The sequence below is a fragment of the Callospermophilus lateralis genome, unplaced genomic scaffold (genome assembly GCF_048772815.1).
Source record: "Callospermophilus lateralis isolate mCalLat2 unplaced genomic scaffold, mCalLat2.hap1 Scaffold_63, whole genome shotgun sequence".
Classification (NCBI taxonomy): Eukaryota; Metazoa; Chordata; class Mammalia; order Rodentia; family Sciuridae; genus Callospermophilus; species Callospermophilus lateralis.
In genome coordinates, this window is record NW_027514713.1 from 5,003,355 (window position 1) to 5,029,797 (window position 26,443).

Below are 26,443 nucleotides of genomic sequence, written 5' to 3' on the forward strand. Positions count from 1 at the left end.
AGAACATATGCTGAAACACTCCGAATGAACTTGATTTCTGCTGTTTCTCTTTCTTCAGGAAAACATTTCAATTTCCAATGGAGTTGCAGGGCCTCTCCTGTCACCTTGATGTCTTTCTTTCAGTTGTGATTTCTTAAAGAAACACTCCGAGGTCAAGATCATGAGCTCTCACACTGCCACTCAATATCTTGAGCCTGTTCTCCATCAGAATGAATTCAAGAAAAGACTGGTCAGGCTCGCCTGCTTGTCCCTATGCGCACACTCATCCCCTTCATGAATTCACACCCAGGGAGGGACTCTAGTTCATTAATATTTAATCACCATTTGGATGTGATGGGACAGAGTATCCCAACGCACCTCACTAGCATGAAGGTATAAAGTTGATTGGCAGCTTATTACCTAGCTTGACTCGTGACAAGCAATTTATTGCCAAACCCTGTGACTTATATCCATAAGGAGTTTAAAAATGAAACTCAGATTGGCTAAAAGAAAACTCAGGGTTTTCAACATCACCAGGTCAGGGTGTGGATAACTCCATGATCAAGTGCTTTTGCTACATGACAAAAAATAAGATCTAAAATCTTGTGGAGACTAGACAGCAACAAAGGAGAAGATTAAGAAAATGTGAATAACAAAAATCAAATCAAATCCCTGGATGTGTAGATTCAAAGGAAGAGACAAGTGGAAAATCATTCTGGAGTTTCTTGCTGAGGAAATTAGAAAACAGAAAGTAGTAAGAGATGAAAGTCGGCAAGTAAAAAAGTATTACTTTTTTGTGCAAAATAATACTCTTTGATTGTATAAATGGAAATCACCTGAAACCACACTGTCCAAGTATAAAACACAATTTAAAGTTGAATGGGTTTCTTTCATACCTAAATACATGCTCTGATTTAGAAAATTGGCATGATAATGTTTTTACTATTTATTACAACCTGTTTGCTTAGGCATAATATTTTATGATTATTTTGACACATCACTAAGTATTCTAAACATGATTTTTTAAAATTTCATTTTCACCTAATTATCTAATAATTTAGACATATCAAGAGGTATAAAGAATGAGATAATAGGACTGGTGATGCAGCTCAGTGGTAGTGTGCTTGTCCAGTGTGTATGAGGCCCCTAGGGGGGGAGGGGAGAAAGCATGAGATAATAAACATCCAGCTCAAAAAAGAAATTATTACAAACACGGCTGGAGCTTTCCATGTGTTCCTCGGGATATATTCTCCTCTTCTTCAGGGGTAACCACTTTATGCATTAAGAGTGATATTGTCCTGGTTGCAAAATGTACCCTTAGCTATTTAACCAATTCTTTATAGCCAGGCATTAGGATGGTTCCGAGTTTTCCATTGTGATATCCAACACTGCAATAAACATCATTGTAAATATGTTGTTGCACACACATCTGTGATTTTTTTTTTATTCTGAAGACAAATTCCTAGAAATAAAATGCTCTAGCCCAATGGTTAGCACATTTTGCTGGAGGGCAACATTGCCTAGTTGCTTTCCAGGAAAGTTATAACCAAGTGTACCCAATACCACCCTCAGCTGGGTTATGAGGGAACTTGTCCAACAGCAGCTGCATAAGGAAGCCTGGGGAAGTGTCATAAAGTGTGCTTCTAATCCACCTTGTCAACAGGCAGACAGTATCTGCTCCTGGTCCTGGGCTTTCTGCCAGGTACTGAGAATACAAAGGCCAGTAAGCCACCCCTCCACTCCTATGGATCAAGCTGGGGATGGTGCTGCTGTGGGAACAGAACCGTGTGTGCAGTAGAGACACAGCCCAGCAAAGTGCTTTGCAGCACTGCTTCTGGAGCAGGCCTTGACCTTAGCAAACTGTTTCACTTCTCTGTGCCCCAGTTTTCTTATCTGTAAAAATAGGTGGCATAAAACTTGTCCAACTTGATCCATAAATCTGAGGTTCCAAAGGTGCCATGCACAGAGCCAATCACTTGGAACATAATGTTCTTAACTCTTGCTTTTGTATGAAGTCTTAGAAAAGCAGGAAAAGGAGGTCAGAGTAGCAGATCGAAGAGTCGAGATGAGTCAGGGAATTTGCCCAAGCTTATCTCATGGAAGGGAAGAGTAGAAAAGTGGATGTCAAGGGCTGGAGGAGGGTAGAGGGCAGGGAGGGATAGGAAGTGACTGAATGATTGAGACAGACCTATGGTTAGACAGCAAGAATAAGTCTTTGAGTTCTATTGCAAAGCAGGGTGACTATGGTTAATATCATATCAAATATTTCTAAGTAGTGAGGAGTCTGAATGTTCTCACCACAAATAAATGATAAATGAATGAGGTGATGGATGGGCCAAATACCCTGATTTGATTAGTACACAATGTGTATGTGCATCAAAACATCAAGATGGGGGATGGGGATGTAGCTCAGTGGTAGAGCTCTTGCCTACCATGCATGAAGCCCAGGGTTGAATTCCCAGGACTCCAAAAAAAATTAACAATGTACCCAATAAATATGTTCAATTATTATGTATCCATTAAAAATAAAATTTAAAAATAGAAACAAGGAAGGAAGATGGTTAGGCACGAGAGCAATGAGATTTGGGCTCATGGCACAGAAATACAATTACCATCCTAAGTAAGAAGGCCCAGTAAATGATCCATGCCAGGTTTCCTGTGTCCCTGCTTGTGTTTCACCCCCAAAACAAATTAACAAAATGCTTTCTGACAGTGATCCATTGCACTTGCCTGAGGTGACATTTGAGCTGTACAGAAGGCCTGTTACTAAGAGGGCCTTGGCTACTACACAGAAGGGTGTGTTTTCTGTGGTCAGAATGGAAAATGCTTTCTCTCCTCATACACTTCCTATAGTTTATGTGTATTAGCACATACAAGAAAGCACACTGTGGGGCAGACAGAGGTAGGAGGATTGGAAGTTTGAGTCTAGCCTTAGCAACTTAGCAAGATCCTGTCTCAAAATAAAATATAAAAAGGGCTGGGGATGTGACTTTGTGGTAGAGCACCCCAGGGTTTAATACCCAATACCAAAATACAAGAAAAAGAAAGAAAAGAAAAATAATAGAAAAAAGAAAAATAATAACACTGTAGAGTAGTAGGTTGCAAAAGACACCGTTGACACAGATACAGCAGGCAATAGTTCATTAAGAAGTATTATTGAGGAGACAGGCATGGTGGCACACACCTGTAATCCCAGTGGCTCAGGAGGCTGAGGCAGGAGGATTTCATGTTCAAAGGCAGCTTCAGCAAAACACAGGAACTAAGCAACTCAGTGAGACCCTGTCTCTAAATAAAATACAAAATGGGGCAGGGGATGTGGCTCAGTGGTCAAGTGCCCTTGAATTCACTCCCTGGTGCCTATCCCCCCTAAAAAAGAAGTATTACTAAGGGTTTACTATGCACCAGGTCCTATGCTAAGTGCAGGGGATAAAAAAAGAATATGGTCCCTTGCCTTCAGTGAGTTTCCAATCAAGTAGCAATTATTAGACAAGAAATATCTAGTCCTTGGGGGGTAAAAATCAAATGTTAAGGCAATATACCCTGCTACTTGATGATATGGGGTATATTGCCTTAACATTTGATTTTTACCCCCAAGGACTAGATATTTCTTGTCTAATAAATACGTATTTTTTGTTTTTTAGAATCGTGAATGAACCAGGTGTGATGGTGCACACATAAAATCCCAGTGGCTCAGGAGGCTGAGGCAGGAGGATCACAAATTCATAGGCGTCTTCATCAATCTAGTCAGGCCCTAAGAAACTTAGCAAGACCCTGTCTCAGAAACAACAGCATCAAAAATGGGCTGGGGGTGTGGCTCTGTGGTTAAGTGTGCTGGGTTCAATTCCTACCCACCCCCAGCCCCCAATAAAAACACCAATAGTGAGATTCACAACAGCCATAAGACAGAAGCAGACAGACTAACAGAAACAGAAAAGTAACCAAATAAACAATCTCAAAGAAAGCTGAGAAAAATCCAGGGTGAAAGGGGAAACACAGACACTCCAATACCAGAATGAAACCGTTCTGATTAATAATCTCATTTAATGATCTGTTGGAGTCAGAGGTCAGCAAATGTTTTCTGTCCAGGGCCCAACAGCAAATATTGTAGACTTGGCAGATCTTCAGGTCCCCTCCACAACTACTCAGCTCTGCCATGGCATCCTGCGAGCTGCCAGGGACAACACAGAGATGAAAAGGCAGGCTGTGTTACTACAGGACTTCACTGATGGACAGGGGAATTGGAATTTCACAACATATTTTCACGTGTCACGAGATATTGTTCTTCATTTATTTATTTTTTCTTGACCATTTAAAATAATAAAAATTATTCCCTATTCTTGGATCATATTTGGCCCAGGGGTCATAGAATGCCAACCCTGACTGAAAAAGCTAAAGCTACATGTAAGTCCATTCATGAATATTCCCATCTTTTTTTTTTTCTTTTTCCCCTAGTCCACAGGATTGAACCTGGGGCACGATAACATGGAGCTACATCCCCAGTTCTTTTTATCTTTTGTTTTGAGACAGGGTCTGGCTAAATTGTAGAGGCCTGTGTTGAATTTGCAATCCTCCTGCCTCAGCCTCCTGAGTGTTTAGGATTACAGACATAAGCACCTGGCCCAATATGCTTTTTTAAAAATATTTTTTTAAAGGAGAGAGAGAGAGAGAGAGAGAGAGAGAGAAGAGAGAGAGAGAGAGAGAGAGAGAAGAGAGAGAGAGAATATGAGTCTTTTTTTGTAGATGGATAGAACAAAATGCCTTTATTTTTATGTGGTACTGAGAATCAAACCTGGGTTCCCGCCAGTGCTAAGAGAGCACTCTACCACAGAGACAAAATCTCAGCACCCAATATATTTTTTTCAGGTTTTTAAAAAAATATTTACTTAAATGTGATTACATTGTTTTTTCTTTTAAATAGTAAAACTTAAAAAATACCCATGATAATGGAAAAGAATGCTATATTAACCATATATATACTCTGAAGTAAAACCTAATTATATCATTGAACTTCACTGTACTGATCAATACAAATCATCTCAGGATATAAACAAACTTGAGAAATCCATTTTTAGAAACTGTTTAATGAATTATCAGCAATTTTGAAGACTTCTGGCTAACATACAGTGAGAAATCTGGAATCTTCCATGTCATAGTCCACTTTAACGTTCAAGCTTTAAGTTAGCAGGTTTGATCATTATAGTGTTAGACACCAGCGATTTTATAGTTCTGACTTTTGGTCTTGTTTTTTTAGGCTGTGTGCTTCTTTCAGAAAAGCCATATTTATGTATCCAGTTTCAGAATTCTGTGAACATGAAAGAGACTCAGGGGACTTTGAAACTCCCATTGCTGCTTCTGATTTATGTTCCTTAGTCCCTTGAAGATTTCCAATGGATTCTAACAGACGTGCTCCTGAAAAACTAGATCCTGGAAAAGGCAATATTTTCTTTAGTACATCAAGTCCAGGGATGTCACTAATTGTTGCTTCCTCTTTTCTGCGAATCTGGATGTTCCATATAATGAGCTCTAAGAAGCTAACTTGCTGCATGAGCCGGAAATGATTTTCCTGTAATTGCTTATTTTCTTTATCCAGGAAAAGTGCTTTGCTCTTGACTGATGAGATTATTTGTTTGTTGTTTCGAATTATTTCTTCTTGGTCCATGACTTGCTTCAGAAGCTCCCTTTTTTCTATGATCAGATTATCGTTTTGGACAGTGATCTGGGCCTGGAATGCCTTCTCCGTCTCAATTTTTTGTTGCAGGAGTCCAGCTTCTTCTTCAAGTTGTTTAATTCTCTTATTTCGTATTTCTACTTCATGAACTAGATGATCCTTGATCTTTCGAAGCTTGGCTTTGTGGTGATGCTTCTCAGAGTGGTTTCTCACATGCTCATCAAACTGCTCCAAAAATTGCACACATCTTTCCCATAGAGCTTCTTTCTCTTGCTGTAATCCCGACAGCTTCTCTGACAATTCCTGATTGCTCTTGATATGCTCATTAGATTTTCTTTTTTCATTTTCCAGTTGGTTGAGCAGGGCCTCCTGTTGCTGAGCCATGGTCATTTTCAATTGATTATCTTCATCCTGTAAGGTTCTCACTTTCCTTTGTAGCTCATTTACAGTATGATCTAGGAGCTTCAGTTCAGAGGTCTCAATTCATAGATGGCCAACAACATTGCTCTGGGTCCACGGTGAGGCAGCTCATCATGGGGGAAGGCCCCCCAATATGTTTTTAACTAATCCCTGACTTGTGACGTTAAACTGGTTTCTATTTTCTCCCTATTACACACAGTGGCTGCGATGAATGTCCTTGTATGTGCAACTTTGCATCCTTTAATGCATAAATGAGTGTCTTCTATCTCCCAGTCTCAGTCCTCTCCCATGTCCCCAGTACCAGCCTACTGGAAAACATTAGATGGGAGGGCTTCCTGAGACAGTCATGATGCAGTCAACATGCAGAGGCTCATAATGGCTCTTTTATTCACCACCCTAATAATTCTATTTTTAAAGGGCTGTCAAATTGCCTGACATGAGTTATTCTTTATGAACCCTGCTGCTTGTTTTCAGTGATTCATTGTCCTCAATATTTACCAAAAGTTTCTCAAGATGGCATTTGCAGTTTCTCCAGGAGGCTGCTAGATTCACTGCAGAGTCATTTGCCAGGCCACCCTGCCTCAAAGAGAGACCCCTCCTCCTAGCATCTTCAACAGGCTAACAAGCCCATTTTTGCTTCAGATACTGAATTTGATGTAGGATTTCCTTCCTCTGCTGCTGGAATGAAGTCACTTGGATAGAGTTTGGGTACATTTGTAGTTTTTTTTTTTTTCCTACATATGCATGGCTATCTCTGATCTATTTCGTCCACTTCACATTACTTCACATTTTTATTTTTAGATCATTTTTGCAAAAAGGAATATATACTTATTGCAAGAAAGACAAAAATAAATACAAGCTAACTGAACCCCATAAAGTGGACAGTGAAAGTCTTTTTTCCTATGCCCCACCACTAACCTTATTCAATGGCCCAGTGCCAGCTATTTTTCAGACACACTGGGATTCTAACTGTAGAACTGCTTATCTGCATGAGCTTAGACAAGTCACTGAACTTCTCCAAGCCTTAAGTTCTTCATCTCTAAAGTGAGAATCATGCTTATGTAGCATGTAACATTTAGTAGTACAGTTCCTAACCATGCTAAATGCTCAATAAACAATAGATGTTAGCACTATTTTCAAGAACATTTCTTACCCTTTCTCTATTGCAAATATAGTCCTAATTTTAACATAATATGTAAGATAAATGATATCATTCTATGCATAAATTTGGTATTTTTTGAGTCAATTCGTCTTCAATATCTATCTTATTCTTTGTAATGATTATAGAATGCCAAAGTACTAGTACCCTATTATTTGTTTAATAATTCCACTATTGATGGTTATTCTAGTTTTTAATTCAGATTTTCAAGGCTGAAGAGAAAATCCTTCCACATTCAAGGCTGGGTATTGATGGGAGTATTTTCATAGTATGAATTCTCACAAATGGCATTGTTCAGTTAATGGGTATAGATGTTTTGATTTTAATAGTTATAGCCCAACGGGGCTGGAGATGTGGCTCAAGTGGTAGCGCACTTGCCTAGCATGCGTGCGGCCCAGGTTCAATCCTCAGCACCACATATAAAGATGTTGTGTCCACCAAAAACTAAAAAATAAATATTTAAAAATTCTCTCTCTCTCTCTCTCTCTCTCTCTCTCTCTCTCTCTCTCTCTCTCTCTCTCACTGTCTTCAAAAATAAAGTATTTAGAAAAAATATTTATGGCCCAAGGTAGGCATCTGCCCAGCTCTAAGAATATTTCCAGTTTTCTGCCTTCCAGAACCTCATCGTGCTGCACTTCCTTGTCCCCTTGTCAGTAGAAAAGCCACAAAACTCAGTCAAAACATCATGTTTATGAGCGATGTGTACCTTTACCATTTTATTGCCAATTTGAAGACTTCCTGCATCTCTTTCAGCTTCTACAACAGTGATCCTCAACATTCCATGGAGTGGCTTCTTAGCAGCCTGAGCTCTGTAGTGATTTCAATATGGACCAACACCTCAGGTGACCTGCCACAAATACTGAATGAGAAAGAAACATGTTTTAAAGCCACTGTCATTGTGTCATTGTTGGTTTCTGTGGCCTGACCTGATGGATACTGCCAAGTAGTTCTCCAGAAGTTTCTGCCATTTCACACTCCTGTTTTCTCACATCCTTTTTGCAATTTTTTTTCTGAATTTTATAGATTTCTCTCTTCCATTAGTCTTATTAGAGATGCTCAGAGAAAAATGTGTGTAATGTCTCTGCCACTTACCAAGTCTATTAATTTTATACCCCTTATTAGCAAATCCCATTTTCTCAAAAATATCCCACCATGCCAGCATGCAACTAAAAGCCTTTCTCATGCTTTTTTAATTCCTTGTCTTTTTTTCTTTTCAACACCTCCTAATTCCCTTTCTGCTGGCCTCATCTTAGGTCCAAGAGTCTTAACAAGTATATTATAATCCTATCCACGTCACATATCACTATCTTGTTTTTTTTTTTTTTTAACCTCTCCAAAGAGAAATGAGCAATGTGCTTTATATATAACTGTCTTGAATGTTCTTTTTAAAAATTCACATTGGGACTGGGGTCATGGCTCAATAGTAGAGCGCTTGTCTAGCATGTGTGAGGTACTGGGTTCAATTCTCAGCACCACATTTAAAACAATGAAGTCTATTTTTAAAAATTTACATAAACAACTTCCTATCTTTTCTTTTTTTTTCTTTCTTTTATAGCCCTAGGGGTTGAACCCAGGGCTGTCTAGTAGTGAGCCAATTCCTCAGCCATTTTTATTTTTTCTTTTGCAACAGCATCCCCCTAAGTTGCTGAGGCTGGCCTCAAAGTTGCAATCTTCTCTCCTTGGCCTCCCAAGTGACTGTAAATACAGGTATGATCTACAGCACCCAGTCTTCTACCTTTATTTAACAAGAGGAAAGAAGGATGGAATGCATCCCAACCCTAATCACTTTTTTAGTAGAGTGTATTTTGAAATATTTTATACACTTGGAGTATAACTTCCTGTTTTTCTGGTTGTATATGATGTGAAGTTTCAGTGGTCTTGTATTCATATATGAACATTTATATATAAACACAGGAAATTCCTGTTCATCCCATTGTCTTTCCTGTTACCATCCCCCCTCTCTTCCCTTCATTCCTCTTTGTCTAAACCAAAGTATTTCTACCCTCCCTACCCTTCCGCCATTATTGTGAGTTAGCATCCACATGGAGCAAGCATTTTGTAACCCAAATCTAAAATCTAATATTGGTGAGAATGGAAGTTGAGAATCAGCCTAACCATTCTTTAAGGATCAACTCAAGTCTCACCTTCTTCGTGGAGTTATTCTTTGTCATTCTCAGCTTAAGTAACAGTTCCCTCTTCTAAAGTCCTATGCATTTATCTTTTTCACAACACTTGCTTTAGTGAATTGCAGAGAGAGGGGCTGCCTTGTGAACTCACTCTTCTGTTTTGTGATCACATTGTTGGTTTACATGGAACACATATTTCTGTTCTTGAATCATCAGTTATATCATTGGGTAGCAGCTCTCCCTGGGAGCCAAGAAGGGCATGTGATTAGAGCACCAGTATGTAAAGCAAGACTTTCCCAAGAAGGATTTAGAAAAGCCTAGAAGTCTTAAAGTAGCTCAAATTCTCAAACCCCAAATGCATTCTTGTATTTTTTTTTCTATAAGTCATGATTCTTCTACTGACAAAACTCAAGACAAAGGGATTTATGATAACCTTTGTTATCTGAATAGTCTCTCTGATGGGATGTCTCTTGCTTGGAAGGATTTAGCAGGACAATGTGAACTAACTGGATCAAGCTTGAGTACAACTACTAGGTTTTTTCTGGTTTTTTTTTCCAGACTATATGTTCCAAGAGGGAACATAATAGTTGTTCATTTATTGTTGAATACAACTTGGAGGTAAATCCGTGTAAACTATCTCTTCATTCTCTTGTTGCAATAAAATCTGGCAACAAAAGCAAGTCCAGGATCAAATTCTATCACACAAACAAACATATATTGAGTAAGCATTTATAAGCAAGCAGGTACAAAAAAAGTCACATGACCTCCAAGGTCAACCTCAGCTCACCATAGCTCTCTGATCTTTTGTGTGCTCTGACCATTCTTGCAGAAAACTTTCCCTTGAGATGGACACACCCACATTCTTTTAAACACTGAGCCACATCCCCAGCCCAATTTTGTGTTTTATTTAGAGACAGGGTCTCACTGAGTTGCTTAGCACCTCCTGTTGCTCAGGACTTGCGATCCTCCTGCCTCAGCCTTCCGAACTGCTGGTATTACAGACATGCACCACTACATCCAGTTCACACCCATATTCTTTTTTATTTATTTACTTACTTATTTATTTTTAGTTGTAGATGGATGGCATGCCTTTATTTTATTGTTATTTTTTATAATGTGGTGTTAAGGATACAACCCAGGGCCTCCCACATGCTAGGCAAGTTCTCTCCACTGAGCCACAATCCCAACCCATGCCCACATTCTCAAGGCACAATTCAGTGAACCTCAGAACCAGGATCAGGCAACCAGAATCATGTGTTTGTGAACAGAGGTAGGGCCAGTTTAGAAACAAGACTCAAGCACCATTTTGAACATTAGAGATTAAAAAGCACACTCAAATTTGGTGTCCTGTTCATGCAAGATTGAGAAATGTCTCTAATATATTTTAACCAATCTACATATCCTGAAAACCTGCCACTTTACAGTTGAAAGCCCACTTCTAATATTTATAATACTAATTAACATGACCTTGGGTACTGGACAAGCATGGATAGAGCTAGGCTACAATGGTTGAGTTCATCAGCATTGTGGTCTTTCAAACAAACAGGTACAAATGTCCATCTCTGGAACATATTCCCAATCAGACTGTCAGGCACTAGGGTGTAGCATAAAAATGATCAATCACTTATTAAGACCACCATCCCCACCAATGGAATAATTTAAATTCAGTTACAATCATCAAGACACAGGTGTTGCTCACAGAAGATTCTATAGCACAAAAATTAGGGTAACAAATCCAGCTCTGGAAATATGGGGTGGCAGTGAACAGTAAGCTCCATAGGGATCTCTCTGTGTATTTCCAGTCACATTAACTTCTGTGACAATGTGATAAAATGGAGAATTTGACCCACAAAGAAGACATCTCTCCTGGTACAGTGGGAACAGCTATCAGGTAAGGCTCAGCATTCCAAATCTATCAGAAAGACAGAAGTCTCACCCCAAAGCTCCTATACCAGCCTTGGAATGCTTCCAATACATTGTTTTATTCCTTTTATTAAAAATATTTTCCTCTTGCAAGGTGCTGTGGCACAGGCCTATAATCCCAGCAGCTTGGGAGGCTGAGAAAGGAGGATCAAGAGTTCAGCCAGCTAGCCTTAGCAGTTTACCAAGGCTGTTAGCAAATCAGTGAGACACCCTCTCTCTAATAAAAATACAAAAAAAATAAAAATAAAAAAGGACTTGAGATGTGGCTGAATGGTCAAGTGCCCCTGGGTCCAATTCCTGGTACTGAAAAACAATTTTTTTTTCTCCTTTACAGCAGTTTTTGATTTGTGGAGCAGAAGGTACAGAGGTTTCTGAAACATCCCTTTTCTTCATATGAACAGCCTCCCTCATTATTGAATCCCTCACCAGAGGGGTCCACTAGTTGCAAGTGATGAGCCTGCAGTGACATGCCATTATCACCCAAAGTCCGTAGTTGACATTAGGGGATACTCTTGATTTTGTATCTTCTATAGGTTTGGACAGCTTTGTAATGACATGATTCCAACATGATCGTTTCATACAGAGGAATTTCACTGCCATAAAAATCTTCTGTGCTCTGCCCCCTCATCCCTCCCTGCAACCACTAGCAACCATTAATCTTGTTGCTGTCATCCTTGACCAGTATCAAAGGTTCTGTTAATTAGCATAATAGATATTAGAAGTGGGTTTTCATTGTTAAAATGACTAGTGTTCAAGAGATGTAGGCTGTGGCTGGGGATGTTGGTACACAACTATAATCCCAGTGGCTCCAGAGGCTGATGCAGGAGGATCATGAATTCAAAGCCAGCCTCAGCTATTTATTTTTTTTCTATTTTAATTTTTTACTAAAAGCTGTAGTTTTATATACACATATATATAACTCTGCTATATATATATATATATATATATATTTGTGTGTGTGTGTGTGTGTGTGTATGCTGTAGATGGACACAATACCTTTTATTTTATTTTTATGTGGTGCTGAGGATCGAACCCAGTGCCTTCCATGTGTGAGATGAGCACTGTACCACTGAGCCACAACCCCAGCCTTGCAGAGTTTATTTTTATATATGATTTGAAAAAAAAATCATTTTTTAAATTAATTTATTTATTCTAATTTGTTACCCATGACAGAAGAATGCATTTCTCATCATAGTACACATATAGAGAACAATTTGTCCAGGCTCAGCAATTTAGCAGGACCCTAAGCAAATTAACAAGGCCCTGTCTCAAAATTAAAAAAAAAAAAAAAGACTGTGGATGTGGCTCAGTGATTAAGGATCCCTGAGTTCATTTTCTGGTACCAAAAGAAAGAAAAAAAGATGTAGATTAGCTGAAAATGTTTTAGAACACATTTCTTTAAAATCTTTATGGATAGAACTGGATTTTAGTTGTAGATGGACACAATAGCTCTTTATTTTATTTCTTTATTTATATGTGGTGCTGAGGGTCAAACCCTGTGCCTTACACATACTAGGAAAGTATCCTACCACTGAGACACAACCCCAGTCCCTTTCAGATACATTTCTCAACCTTGCAAGATTAGGATGTAAAACTCAAGTATGTTTCTCAGTCTTCTTAGTGTTAACTTTTCAAGAATGACTTACAGTTTGGATTCTACAATAGTAGTAGCCTTTCCAGATGGGCTTATTCCTTCTGTATTGTTTTAAAGAAGACTATAAAGGAAGTGAGAACTTCTCTTGTATGCTTACTAAATTGCTCCTACAAGCCCCCAGTCTGCATCTCTCCTCCTCAGTCTATATGTGGAGGTGATGCAGATTTAGACTCAGGTTGATCTGACCATCTTGACTCTCCTACACCTCTTCCTCATTATCACTCCCCTGTTTATGGCCATGGCATTTTGCACAACATCTTATTGTATTTCTATTACTCCTCCACCAAGCCAAGGGTCAGCACTTAAAGGTACAAATGATGGTACTTGGCCTTCTATTATTTCTTCAGTATTTACAAATTGCCTCTTAAGGGTTTTTTAAATGTGTTTTGGGTCAGTGTTAATAGATAAAAAGTGTTGGATGATGTGGCTCAAAATATGTATCATCTTCTACAATAATTCTTATGGAAATAATTTCCCATTATAAGTTCTATGAGTTGCATTTTTTTCTCCCTGGGAAATAGCTTTGACATGTGATATGGACCCCTCATGTTTTCAGGCAAATTTCATCTCCACATTAGATACTCTGAGGTCAGAATCTGCATCTCTATAATCTCTGCAGATCCAGTATTTAGCTCAGAGCAGAAGAACATAACAGGACTTCAGCAAGCATTTCTTAAGCAGGTGAATGGGAACTTGGGTGCTCATGAGCAACTGGTGGCTATTTGAGCTTGATTTCACTGTGCTTTTGCCAGTATTGAGACCTACATTGTTCTGAAATTCTGTTAAAACTTCAATGTATTTAATTGCATCCTAAGCCCATATAAAAGAAGTTTAGAATCTAACTTATTTTATTTTCCCCTGGAACTGATTCTACATTTTTACAGAAGGATGGTAGGCATGGCACCAACTCTGCAGAATTTTTGCCTAAAATTAAACCAGTAGTTGCCATTTTTTAAAAGACTAAATTGTTGGGACAAGTGGTAGCTAAGCAATTTTCAAACAAGAAGAAATCTTGGAGATTATTCAATAATACTGGTTTATATTTACTGTAAACTTACCATGTGCAAGGCTTGGTGCCAAGTACCTTTCAAGCATGATCTCTTTTAATCCTTTTCCCTTTTTGTCTCAGGCTGCAGTATGGTTTGGCACAGCACTCTTACTGATCTTGTCTTTATTGAAAAATGTGGATAGTTTTTTTCATTGTGAATTTATTTGCATTAATTTTGACTTTTTAAAAATATGGCATTAAAATATTATTTAACTTGATTGTTGAGCTTTGAGGCACCTGCCTACCTTTTGTGCCCTATTCTCAGCAGCTATCTTAGGAGGTGGGGGACTTTTATTTTTTATCCCTTTAGAAATGATAAAACTGAGGGTCAGAGTGGTTGAATTTGCCTGAGGTTTACAGGTGCCAATAATATTGGATTAAAATATCAGAATCCCCATGACTTGGTGTATCATCCCACAGCACATAATTTCATGGATGAGGGAAATCAGAAGCAGAAAGTCTGGAAGATTTTCAGAGTAACTCAACAGCTTTGGGGTAGAACCATACAAAAGCCCAGGATTACTCACCTGTTATTAAAATGTAGCAAAAGGATCCATTCATGGTAAATGTGTCATCTTGATTCTCCAGGCTGCACCAGGTTGAAGAATTCATTCTTTCCATAATTGTATTGATCATCTCCTAGGAGCAGAATACTATTTACCAACTGCTTTCTGTTCAACTTCTTGGCAAAGAGGCTTGGGGAAAGGTAGTCTTTGAAATCACTCCATCCTTCATTCACTGTCTTAGGTGGAAATACACAGCAGAACATAATTCTAGGAGGTTCACTGAAAAAAAGGGGGGATACAGATATACAAGATGATAAGCTCACCTGTAAGAAGTGCTCAAAATTTACAGATCCCCTGTTGCAGATTCTGAATGCTGAGTAGCTTCAGTTTAGCAAAACAGTGCTTTGTGCTGTTGGAAGAGAATTCATAAAAATGTAAAGTAATGGGCTGAGGCTGTGGCTCTATAGTAGTGCACTTGCCTGGCATGTGTGAGGCACTGGGTTTGATTCTTAGCACCAGATAAAATAAAGATCTGTCAACAACTCTAAAAAAGTATTTTTAAAAAATGTAAAGTAAGTTCCCTTTCTTTCAGGCATTTATATTCCACTTGAAGAAAAAGTTCATAAACATTTGACATGTCCAGCACTTACCCAACCCCCTACTTAGGCAGGTGACCCTTTTAGAATTCTCATAGTATACAGATTTGTCTGTTATATTATCATTCATTTCTTCATTCCTGAAAAATGTGTTGCCTGCTTACCATGCACCAGGCATTTTTCCAGGTGCTGCAGAGGTATGTGTGTAAAAGGTGGAGCTGATATAAACAAAGAAAATAACTTCATAACAAAAAAGACCTAAGACAGGTTTGTTATCAAAAGATTGGTGCTTAGCCAGGCACAGTGGTGTGTGCCTGTAATCCCAGTGGCTCAGACAGGAAGATTGTGAGTTCCAAGCCATCATCAGCAAAAGCAAGGCCCTAAGCAACTCAGTGAAGCCTGTCTCTAAATAAAATACAAAATAGGGCTCAGGATGTGGCTCAGTGGTCAAGTGCCCCTGAGTTCAATGCCCAGTATGCAAAAACAAACAAACAAAAAAAAACAACAACAAAAAAAACTTGGTCCTTGTCCCTGATGCCAAACCAATAATAAGGACACCATTTTGATATAAAAGGAAAAAGAAGTTTTATTGCTTTGTTAGCAAAGAGGAAACACAGGGTACTGAATCTTGTCCCAGAGGCTATGATTCTGCCTATCATGGGGAACAGAGGGGTTTTAAGAGATGAATCAAAGGCTACCCTCCCCATGTTCTCTGTCAAGTAGTAATTCAAATGTTAATTTAGGAGACAGTCATTTTTGAGATCTTCTGGTGCCATCCCAAGTCTGAATTACTTCGTTCCCATGGTGAGTGTGCAAACAGGTAACTCTGCCTAGGATGGGGAAGAAAGGTAATCCTGTTTTCCCAAGACGGGGGAAGAGGAAAGGAAGAGAAAGAAACAGGTCCATTTTAAAAATAAGTCACAGTGGCAGAGCAGGAAGGGCTATATTCAAAGCACAATGTGGACCACTGTTACAGGGTGACTGGATGATGTACAGAGGAAGGTTTCTCTGAGGAAGTGACCTTTGATCTGAGATGTGAATAAGAAAGATCCATTAGAGATGATGTGGAGCCACGCTTGGTGGAGCAAGCCTGTCATCCAGCACCTCGGGAGGCTGAGAGGAGGACTGCATGTCAAGGCCAGCCTCAGAAAATCAGTGAGGCCCTGTTTCAAAGTAAAATACAAATAGGCTGGGGATGTGGCTCAGGGGTTAAGGGCCCCTGGGTTCAATCCCTACTACAAAAAAAAAAAAAAAAAAAAAATAGAGATGACATAAAACCAAAGCACAAGGTAGTAGCAGGTTCAGAAGAGACTCTGGGTGGAAATGACCTTGGCTGGGAAGGAAAGACCATTCAAGACAAGGTCAGAGACAAGCCACACCCAAATCATGTTAAAAAAAAATAATTTTAATCTAAATGTACTTCTTTTTTAATTATTGCACAGCTGCCTTCTAAAATGAGGAGAGAAGACCCACAGGGCAGGGGTTTTACTGCTTTTATTCTCTAGGCCTGGTTCATATGACACAGAATCGGTATTCAATAGGTGTTTTGGAATGATAAGAACTGCAGAAAGAAACCCTTTAGGAATTGTGTCATTTGGGACACGTGTTTCCTTAGAAGTTCATTTTGATGGATTTATTTTTAACATCTTCTTCTTGCCCTCCATCACCAAATTTAATCATCTATCTGTGCTCCATGGGCACAAGTTATCACAGATAGATGGCAGTGGGATTAGAAAGGATCCCTGATAAAATGTTTGTACTGGAATTTGGCTGAAGTAAAGAAGTATATGGTACCTTCTCCAGATGAGGTGTTCAGCATCTGATAAATATTCTGTCATGTGGGGTAATGGAATCTAGATTAATAAAGCCCCAACTCTGGTGACTTCTTTAACTTGAAGAATGGATTATTGAACTAGAACTAACTTCAATGAAGCTGCTTTGGGGTGATTATGAGGGTTACCTGGGGTAGGTTTTTTTGTTTTGTTGTTTGTTTGTTTGTTTGTTTTCCCCAGTACTGAGTATCAAATCCAGGGCCTTACACATGCCAAGCAAGATCTCTACCACTGGGCCACATCCCCAAGCTCTTGCTTGGTTTTTGTTGTTGTTGTTGTTGTTTTTTAATAAAAAGACTTAAGACAGATTTAGAAACTATTGTTGGATATATAACCTTACGGAATCCAAGAGTCAGATTATTTGTAAACCAACCGCTGAAAAGACCATCTTAGAAAGCAATTCAGGGCTTTCCTGTCAGCAGGGCAGACACTAGATAAACAAAACTGCTGAACAAAACAAGTAAAAAGCTGGATTAGAAACATAAAATTGTCTGTTTAAGTGCTTCACTGGACTAGGAGGGAAAGATGGATTCCCCAGAGGCCAAGAACAGAAAAGCCAAATTCTTGGGAAACATTCTTCTGAGATGAGAGACCTTGAACTTGGGCACACAGCTGCTCAGAGTGGGCACCTGAGCTGTAGGGGTGCAGAGGGTGCTCATTGGACATCCCCACACAAAGTTGAGACTCTCTGTGCAAGAAGCAAGGAGAAATAAATCTAGAGTATGACAGAAACCAACAGAAAAGAGCTCTGGGAAAAGATAGGGAATAAAAAAACTTCCCCTGAGCATTTGTAACAAGGCAACCTTCACCTTCCTTGGTGTGTAGTCCACATTCTACCTATAGGATCCTAAAATACTTTCAAAATAAGATTTAATATAAAGTAAGATGAGAGAGTTTAAGGTTGTGCCTTTTTACAAATTGAAATGCAATTCTTTAAAATCCTTTCTTTTCTTTATTATATTGGTAAATTTAATTATAATATTTGAAAAAAAACAGAAAATGTAGAAAAGAAAAAAAAAACAGGAGCAGATTTCAACAAACTCTACATATTCTGAATTAATAAGAAATTGGAGAGTTTTAAGAACTGCAGGCAAGGAGTCCCATGTTAGCAAAATGCTTAAAATTCACACAATCTAAAGAGTGACTTGTTTTAATTATTGAACTATTTTTTTTTAAATCTTTTTTTTTTTTTTTGGCTTTCATATGAGAAAAAGGAAATGAAGCTATAGGGGGATACATTGAAACCAGGTGATGGGATGATCCTCATAAGTTTGCTAAATTAATAACAATCAATAGTTTTTTAAAATGATATCAATATTCAAGCTCAGCGGGCCTGATACTAGACTTTCCCTGGATTTAAGTCAAACATTGAACACTGGGGCCTGGCACAGTGGCACACGCTGGTAATCCCAGTGGCTCAGGAGGCTGAGGCAGGGGGAAATCAAGTTCAAAGCCAATGACAGCATAAGTGAGGTTCTAAGCAACTCAGTGAGACCCTGTCTCTAAATAAAATACAAAAAAGTGTTGGGGATGTGGCTCAGTGGTCGAGTGCCCCTGAGTTCAATCCCTGGTACCCTGCCAAAAAAAAAAAAAAACACACATTTGACATGGAAGATCTAAAAAGCTACTAGATAAATGGGCAAACACATCAGATTCTGTTACTCACTGAGGTCACTAGGGGAGAACTAACATAAAGGGAACAATTATCTTGACATATCAGTGTTTTCCTCTGACAGCCAACCTCAGCCTTCCAGATGTTCAAATTTACTTTATTTGTCCAAAGGGAACCAAGGAAGTTCACAAAGCACATTGTTTAAATAGGCTCCATATTTTATCCAAATTGATTTGTCCCCTATCCCATTCTTTGCCGGATCTATATTTCTTCTTGAAAACATCCCTCCTATATAGTATATCAAGTGATTCAGGCACTGCCATAAATTTAGCTATTGAGAGACAAGGAGATGAGACTGATACTTACCAATGCCTAAATAATTAGTAGCTCGATGATAGGAACAGGGCTTGGTAGTGAGACTGGAACTATTTTAAATCTCTAATCAAGATGTCTCAGCATGACTCCTTTCAAATTATGAAAATAGGTCTCTATAGTATTTTATTAACCATAAAGGCACTCCTTCCACAAGTCAATTGGAATCTCATTTTTTTCTGAAGGATGCCTTCAATAGAAAGAGTTAGAGCTCATCTTCTTATTTCTAAGCCAGCCTGTAATAAGTGGGAGAATGATTATTCCTCTAACTCAACTTAAACTCACCAAAAACTGGTAATATATATACTGCATTGAAATTTAGGAAATAACATAAAAGGAGTATATCTTAAATTATAAACATTTTTTTTATTGGTTGTTCATAACATTACAAAGCTCATGACATATCATCTTCCATATATTTGATTCAAGTGGGTTATAAACTCCCATTTTTACCCCAAATACAAGTTAAACATTTTTGAGAGAATAGTTATTGGCTGCCTCCCCTGAATAAGTTCTCAACCTTTTTCCTTTTTAACAGGAACCCAAATTTCTAAGTCAAAAGGTCTGGCTGGAATTGAACTCTCCCAAGAATCCAAGGGTAGGATTATTATCAAGGATTATTAATCAGTGCTTATTGGCATAGCCTTGACTGGCTTATTTCAATACATCCTTCTCCCAGCCAGTGTGAATGGCCTTTTGGAGAAATTCTGAGAAAAAAGTATCTTCTCTTTTCTGTGGAAGCTGCCAAAAGAATACATTCTCCAATCTGCTGAAACAGAAAAAAAATGGAGCTTCTGTTTCTATCACCAGCCTTTTGAAGTCATGAAGAATTCCAAACTTTTAATGAAAGATAATATGGAGAAAAGCAAAAAGCACCCTAGTGATATGGGTAAATGACTAGATCAATCTATGCCTGAAGTCTTAACCTATCATGGAACTTCTTGGTTAAATAAACTGATGGAGTTCCTCTTATTGTTGTAGCTAGTCTGAACTGGGTTCTTTGTTATCCAGTCAATTATTAATGGAGGTTGAAATCTCCAAGGTAGGTAGGTGTTCTTTCAAAAGTCCAGACTTGAATATAATTATCCAGGTATCTTAGGGATTCACAACTTAATTAGACAGTGTAGGGAATCTTACTCAACTGTAGCTTGGTGTTTTGTAAAGTTGACTCTATTATTAAGAAAAGATTTCTAACAATAACTTGTAGAAAAATCTATTACTGATGCCAGAGTGGCAGATTTTGTTAAAAACAATTCACTGTGGGAAGATTGAAGGTTCACACCTCTCTATCCATGCTAATGAATAGGTAATGAAGAAAGAAAGAAAAAGACCAAGTATATTATTTCCTTCATTATCTTCATGGTAGCTTTCAAAGTCTCTATTACAAAATGTTTAATCCAAGAACACAGTTGGCTGGTTGATAGAAAGATTGGTCGGTTGATTGGAAGATTTGAAGAAGAAAGATAGGAATTCACAGAAATAGTCTTTGCACATCCAAGTTAAAGCAAATAATTCTTTCCCACTTTTCCTTCTGAATGCCAGCAAAAAAGCAGCACATATAGAGATTTTCTCCAAGTACTATACACTTCTCCATTGGTCCAGGTAGTGCCTACCCCCTGGCTCAGTCCCCCTTTCTTTCATGCACGTGGTAACACTGGATTCCCAACAGCCATGATTATTTATATCTAGTCTGTACTTACTGGCTTCTAAGAAACAACTCCTACTCCAATGAGCCAACCAATATATTTTCTAGAAATTTGGATTTGAAACTAAGAGTTTTTCAATTTACTATGCCTACTGAAGCTGAACTGGGACATACAAAATCTATAGGACTGAGCAGGTAAGCTAGGAAATTAAGAAACAAAGTATTCAGTGGTATGTTATAATAAGAAGAATTCAAAGAGCTACCAGACACTCTGATAAGCCCTTTTCACATATGTAACCTGCTTAAGGCTCAGAATTACAAGTGAGGACACTACTGTTATGTCCCTTTTACAGATAAGCAGGTGAAGTGGTTAAGTAAATTATATAAGGCCAGAGGGCTAATGTCAGAGCAAAGGTTTAAATTTGAACCATGTGACTTTAGACCATTTGTTTTGAATTTCTAAGTCCCATCCCTGGTGCCATTTTGTGTCTGAGTTTCAGATATAGCTCGGTCTTTTAATCCTAAAAAAACCACCTTGGTTTTGCTTTTTGTTTTGTAGACCTGTGGATTGAACCCAGAGGTGCTTTACCACTCAGCTACATCTCCAACCCTTTTTATTTTTATTTTGAGACAGGATCTCAGTAGGTGGCTGAGGCTGATCTAGAACTTCTGATCTTTCTGCCTCAGCCTCCCAAATTGCTGGGATTACAGGAGTGCACCACCTTGCTTGGCACCATCCAGCATTTCTATGATAAAATTTCTCTTTTAGCATGAGTTCGTTTCTGCTTGGAAAAAAAAAAATGTCTTAAGGGGAACATTACTAACAATCAGGAATCCACATTTATAGGTCCCAGGAACTCAATAAGCAGTGAGTAAATGGGTAATTGAAAACGACAGAGCCCCCCTCTGCTGTGGACTTCTGGGCATCTTAATTCACAATGACTCTAGACTCTGAGTTGCTGAGCAATGCATCCTGTTTGTGCTATGTATGTAGTGGATGCTCCGACCCTGGGCATATTGGTGATAGGTGGATAATTTCCTGGAACTGAAAGCATAGACAATACCCTCCTCTGCAGGCTTGGCATTTTGAACTACATATGTAGGGCTCAGTCAGTAGTTAGAATCCAGGGGGAAATTGCATTGAGATTGAATTTTTGAAAAACAAAGCCATACTACTTATGGCAATATTAACTCAAGGCTGAGAATTGCGCTTTGATATCAAGCAAATCTGAATCTCAGCCCCAGTCAGTTCCACTCTGAACAGTTTTGTGACATTGGCCAAGCTTCTGAATGGTTCTCTAAGTTTTAAGGATTTTTAAAATATTACCTTGGGAATTGAAAAAGTAACCCAAGAAAATTAAAAAACAAAACAAAATGAACTATATTTCTCCCAGAACTAATTGTCATTACATCTCAGCATATTTACCCCTCTGTGCCACTTTATTATTATTATTATTATTATTATTATTATTATTATTATTATTGCTTATTAGACTACTTGGTTAAAAAAATCACACAAAGCTGTTTATAAAAATGATACATGTTCATTACAAGGAATTCAAACAATGCAAAAATTAAAAGGAAGACTTATTTTTATCACCAGAATTCTGCCATCCAGAAATTACTATTATTTATATTAGAAAATTACAGAAAATTTTCTAGGTATAAATGTACTGATAGAGAGTTGACCACATAGATAATTTATTATTTGATAAATAGATTAGATAGATAGATGGAAATATTTTGCTAAAATCTGATCTGCTTTAGATGATTTTAAAAATAAAAGGTTAAATTTAAAAATTTGGCTTTTATTTAAAAGGAATAATATATTTTAAAAAGTAAAAAAAATCAAAAATTAATATTAAAAAACAATGAACTGCAAGGATACTAAGAGCACTAGTACTGAAATTTTTAGCTTCTAATTTTCTTCTGTGGTTTACTTTTTTTTCTATTTTAAGTGCCCATATCCTGCTGATGCTTATGCAGAACTTCTCACACTCCCCCTATGACTGGGTTGCTTAAATTTCAGAAGGAAGATCCAGAGATCATGCATGTTCTTAAAACTAATAAAATATGTAGAAAATAAAATTTTGTCATTTTAACCATTTTGAAGGATACAATTCAGTGGCACTTAGTATATTTACATATTGTGCAAACACCTTTATCTGAGTCCAAAACATTTCACTACCTCAAAAGAAGATTTTCTATGAAAAATCAATTCCTCCTCACTCTCTCCTTCCTCCTTTCTGACAACCATTAGTCGGCTTTTTGTATTTGTCTATTATGAGCATTTTCTATGAATGGAATTATGCAATATGTAAGCTTTTTGACTGTCTTTTACTTAGCATTCTTTCAAAGTTCATCCATACTGGAGCACATATCAGTATTTCATTAATTTTATGGATGCATAATATTTCACTGCATGGATATACCACATGTTTAACCCTTCAATAGTTGATGGGCATTTGGGTTGTTTCCACCTTTTTTGCTATTATAAATAATGCTGTTCTAAACATTCATGTACAAATTTTTGTTGGGAGACACTTCTTCTGTTCTTTTGAGAATATACCTAGGAATGGAATTCTGGTCATAGGGTAATTCTATATTTATCTTATTCAGGAGTCACCCAACTATTTTTTGATAGCAGGTTCCCCATTATTCATCACAGGTTTTGATTTTCATCACCTTAATCCACACCTATCAAGACTTCCTGTTGAACAAATTTTAAAAATCCGTAAGGCCTGTTCTAATACTTTCCAACCATATTCTGCCCATTGCTCCTACTGGACTTAGATGAACACAATCATAGTCAATTCAAATGCTATTAACCAAACACATGATCCTTTATCTGACTGTCAGTCCAAATCACACACTGCCAATTGATCAGCTCTCTACAACCCAGCAACAGCTTCAGAATTCCCACCCTAGCCTCACTGCCAATCAACTAATGGGAAAAAAAATAACTGAGCTTTTTATCCTCCTTACCTCAGTCTCCACTGTGTTCCCCTCCAGATACCATGCTCACCAGGATTTCCCTTTTCTTGGAAGTCTCAGATGTCTGTTTGCAAGACCAGATCAGACTTCACTATTTTCATGAGGATACCAGTTTCCCCACTGAGAACTCCCAGAGCCACCAGCCTGTGTCCATTGGTGCCAATTTTGCAGCTCTTAGCTTTACACCTTTTGTTTTATTTTATAGATATTTTCTACAGAACACACATATTCCTTGTACATTGTGAGTGTGATACAGACAGAAAGAGTGAGCAGAAACCAGATCATCTGGGTCACTTACAGGCTGACCTCACACTCTGTAATCATGAGACAAGCCCTCTGCCTGTCTGGGCCACCTCTCTTATCCCTCCTATGAAATTCTGACAATGTATGATTCCATCCTTAGAAATGATGCCAATGAAATTCATGGGAGGTGAGCAATAATTTGGGAGGGTGCAGAGCAATGCCATCTATATTTTTACATTTATCTCTCATCTGTCACTGACAAACACTGCACATAGTAGGAGGTCAGACAATATTAGACTGTTGTCTTCATACTACACTCATTCACCACCCTTGGTTGGAGATTAAGAATCAGGAGAGCCATGCATTTTCTATTTTTTAATATTCATTTATTTTCTTATCTATTTATGCTCATCTCTTTCCCTCCCAAAAAGTTGATGGGACACACATATTGTCTTGTCTAGGTACACTCTTTCAAAACCAGTGAACGCTCAGCACAGCCCTGTGACTCAATTCAGTGGGTACTACTGTCATCCCCTTCAGGTGGGGACACTGAGGATTGGGTCAGGGTTGGCCCTACAGCTTCTCAAAAAAATGGCAGAGATGGAGTTTAAGCATGCTCTCTGACTTCCTGGTCCTTGATCTTAACTCCTACACTACGTTGGGTCTAAAAGGAGCAGGTTTGTAGCATACGGAATTTTTGTCCCATGGAGCACAACACAAACTTAAGAGAAAACACACACACACACACACACACACACACACACAAACACACACACACACACACACACACACACACACACATTTTTAACTAGTAAATAAATAAAAAACAAATGATTTAAGTTTCAGGCCCATCTCCCACCAACACATTTTTATCATTAATAAAACCTTATGTGATCATACACTCTTATATCATTTAATCAGCATTCACAGATCATTACTCTGTACTAAGCACTGTGCTTGGCATGGTATCCTTTTGAAATTGTTTTAAAAAAATTTAGTCCATAAATTTAACCATTAGATGTCCCCTGTGTTTCAGAGAGACTACTAACTTTGCTGTAGGCATTGCTCAATTCTTCTGAATGGACCTGGTAATTAGTTACTAAGAACAAGGTTAAAGAGGAATCTGAGCTTTTATTAAAAACCATAACAGTATCTTCATCAATACTATTAAAATATGACTCATCCTTATTACTTCTGTGAAAATTAAATGTCATTTAAGCCTAAGGATTTCACATAGTTAAAAAAATCAAGTCAACATGGAATTATTCAAGCATATTTTTAGAATGAGACCACAAACACTCCATGTTTGCACATCTTTTCTGTTGGAATCAGAATAATGGCCCTTCAAAGATGTCTACATCTTAATCCCTGGAACCTGTGACTGTGATACCTCACACAGCAAAAAAAGCACTTTGTAGCTGAGATTAAGTCTCTTGAGATAAAAAATGAACTTGGAATATGTTGGTGAGCACAGTGTAATCACAAGTGTCCTTAATAAGTGGGAAAGAGCAGATCAGGGAGACAAAAAGAGAGAGGGTGAAGTGATGTGGGGCCATTACACAAGAAATGTGGGCAGCCCCTAAAAATAAGAAAGAGGAGGAAGCAACATTTTCTAGAGACTTTAGAAGGGATGCAGTTTGCTGACCCCATGATGTTACCTCACTTAGACTGACTTAGGCATCCAGAACTGTGATGTAATAAGTCTATATATTGTTAAACCATAAAAGTTGTGATAATTTGTTACAGTAGCAGTAAGAAACTTGCAGACAGATCTTTCTGAATCACATAGTAGATGTTAAGTTACCTTTGAATTCAAGATCTGACACCATAAAATTACATCATTAAAATAAAAAGAAATGCCTTCTCATGCAACTAACCTTTTTGCAAGCATGAGAAAACTAAACCTAATCATGGCATTTGCCAGTAAATGGATGGAACTGGAGAATATCATGAGCCATTAGACAAGTAGGTATGACAATTTCCTTGCCAGCATACCCCATGTTGCTTAGTGGAAGGACTCGTGGAAATAGGACATTTTGCAGTGACATTGCATGTAAGGTGACCTTGCTCTAGGACCAGGGTGGATCCAGGTTTAGGGCATTCCTGGTTTAGGACAATCCGGGTTTAGGGTGTTCCCGGTTTAGGAACTGCTGGGAATAGGGTGTATCCTACTGCCTGAGTTCCCCTTGAGTCTCTCAAGGGATTCAGACAGTATTTTTTGGGAGACAGAAGCCCAGTGGAGGCGTGGATTTGGGCAGAGAACGTGGAATGTCCCCAGAATGTGATTGTAGATGGCCGTTGTGAGTTCGGGAATAAAGAATTGCTGTTTGAATCTCCAAATCTGTGAGTGGCTCGTGATTTTGTGCCCAGCCAGACTGCAGCATTTGGTTGTCTGTGCGGGGAACATCTGAAGCTTAGAGGTAAGTGAAATTGCTTGCCCCTAAGGGAAGGCGAGAGAATGGGTGACCATTTCAAAAAACAATGTGTTCTTGGTTTGATTTATTTTGTTTTTATTTCAAGTTGCCTGTTTCTAAGAACTTTCTCAGGCAAAGTGGGGAAAATGGTTGACTCAAGGTTTGAAGTTTTTCACCTCCAAGGAAGAGGTGTTTGAGGAAGGAGGCACCCCAGTAAGACCAAGAACAATTAGGGCATATGTTGATAGAATA

General features: G+C 38.3%; 1 pseudogene; it reads right to left on the reverse strand.

Annotated features, from left to right (window-relative positions):
* Nucleotides 1-5,197: 5,197 nt before the first annotated feature.
* The window catches only part of LOC143389503 (coiled-coil domain-containing protein 30 pseudogene), a 34,259-nt pseudogene continuing 13,013 nt past the window's right edge, over nucleotides 5,198-26,443 (reverse strand).